At 30.3% G+C, this 1922-nt stretch overlaps 1 protein-coding gene across 1 annotated transcript in view; it reads left to right on the top strand.

Moving 5' to 3' along the window:
• The window catches only part of LOC103212728 (cilia- and flagella-associated protein 47), a gene marked incomplete at its 5' end in the record, with an annotated part of 285428 nt that overhangs the window by 25678 nt on the left and 257828 nt on the right, over positions 1–1922 (top strand). The gene's annotated exons all lie outside the window — the stretch shown is intronic.

A 1922-nucleotide genomic window follows, 5' to 3' on the forward strand; every position in this document is an offset into this window, starting at 1 on the left:
TCTCTCTTTTTTTCCCCTGAAAATATCTATTTTTTTTTTTTTTGCTTTTATTCTAATTAAACAAGTTTATTTGCCATAGGATTCTAGGTTGGCAGTGATTTTCCTTCAGCACATTGAAGATACATTCTTTTCTTCTGTATTTTTTGTTTGTTTGTTTGTTTCTATTAATAAAGGAGCTGGCATTCTAATTGTTACTACTCTGAATTTGAAGGCAATGTCTTTTATTTATTTATTTATTTTACTGTTTTCAATATTTCCTCTTTATATTTAGTTTTAAGCAACTTCACCATTATGCACCTAATGCACCTAGAATAGTTTGTTTTTTTGACAGTTATTCTTATTGGGTCTCATAGTGATTTTTTCATGGGTGGTTTGATGTATTTGTGTGAGAGAGAGAGAGAGAGAGAGAGAGAGAAAGAGAGAGAGTTTTAGAAAGTTCTCAGTCAATATTCCTTAAAATTATATTCCCGCCCTATTATTTTAAGCTCCTCTCCTTCTGGATTCCTAATTGCATATATATGAGCTTTTACTTATGTTTTCTGCTTACTTTTATGTATTTATCATCCTTTTGTTTCTCCATATTACAGTTCAAATATGTACCTATGATCTATTTTCCAGTTCACTAATTCTTTCTTCACTTGTGTTTAACATGGACTTTAAAGCATTCATTTATCTCTTATTTTTATTAAATGGAATTACATTTCTAAAGTTTTAATTGAGTTATTTTAATATAATTTTTAATGCAATGACAAAGATTTTAATTTTGAAAATGCATAGAGCTTTTTTAAAATCTGTATGTTACATCTGGGACTTCTATGTGTCTGGATTTTTTTTAGCCATTGTTTCTATTCATTTGCATTCATCCTGTTGCATTTTCTCATTCTTATTTTGTCATTTTCTTATTATCTTGTTGTTCAGTTTAGACCATTTTAAAAAAGTTGATTGTAGAGATACTTTAAGGTCTATGGTGGTTGTATATCTTTATCATTGCTTACGAGGAGTTGAGGAACAGCTCAGTCAAACAACTTCCAAAAGGTCACAAAAGAAGTTCCAGAGCCAGGTTTTGAGCCATGGTAGTCTTCCTCTTCCTTACTTTCTACTGTATTATGCTATACAGACTTCCTATCTGGCAAGCTGTAATTTAAAATTGCCCCTTGAACACTTCTATCGGTCAATTTAAAATAATTTTTTGTGACCCTGATTGCTACAGCATTTAGACACTATATTAGATATTGGATTAGTTTTTGATAGCAAGGGTATTTTCTCCATTCAAAAGCTACCATTTATCATAAGCTGGTGTAGGAGGTATCAGGGTATAGAGATTGCATTGTCTCATTTAAAGAATAGGGGAATTTATCGGAACAGTAGCTCTCTGGATTTTATCTTTAAACTGAGAATCCCCACTCAGAAGGTGAATGAGCATAATGTGCTCTTCTAAAGATTAAAATGCAAATTCCATGCAAATGTGTGTAAATCTATCTTGATACATACTTGTATGATAACTGAAATCTACCAGGGAAACTAATAGGCATTATTATCTACATTTATGGCTTTCAAAATTGAGTTCAGTGAGTTTGGGTAACTTGGAAGCTCACAAAACTGGTAGGTGATGGGTCCAGGATTCAAGCCTTACTTTGAGTCTTCAAAGTGCTTACACTTCTCATTCCTGAAAAAATATGTCAAGTCTGACAATTACAACATTAGCTAATGATGTGTGTTTAAAACTAGATACTGAAAACTCTGGGAATATTAAAAATTCTAATTTTAACTGAAAAGTAATAGTTGAATAAAGTTCATTTTGCAATTGCATACTTAGTTGAATTTATATAGAATTTTATTTAGTCATTAAATGTACTTTTGTGTAATATAAAATTTTGTGAATGTTTTTAATGTTAAATATATATATATATTTTTTGTCCTAT

Source organism: Orycteropus afer, unplaced genomic scaffold (genome assembly GCF_000298275.1).
Source record: "Orycteropus afer afer isolate SDZICR_OR568_19922 unplaced genomic scaffold, OryAfe1.0 scaffold01079, whole genome shotgun sequence".
NCBI lineage: Eukaryota > Metazoa > Chordata > Mammalia > Tubulidentata > Orycteropodidae > Orycteropus > Orycteropus afer.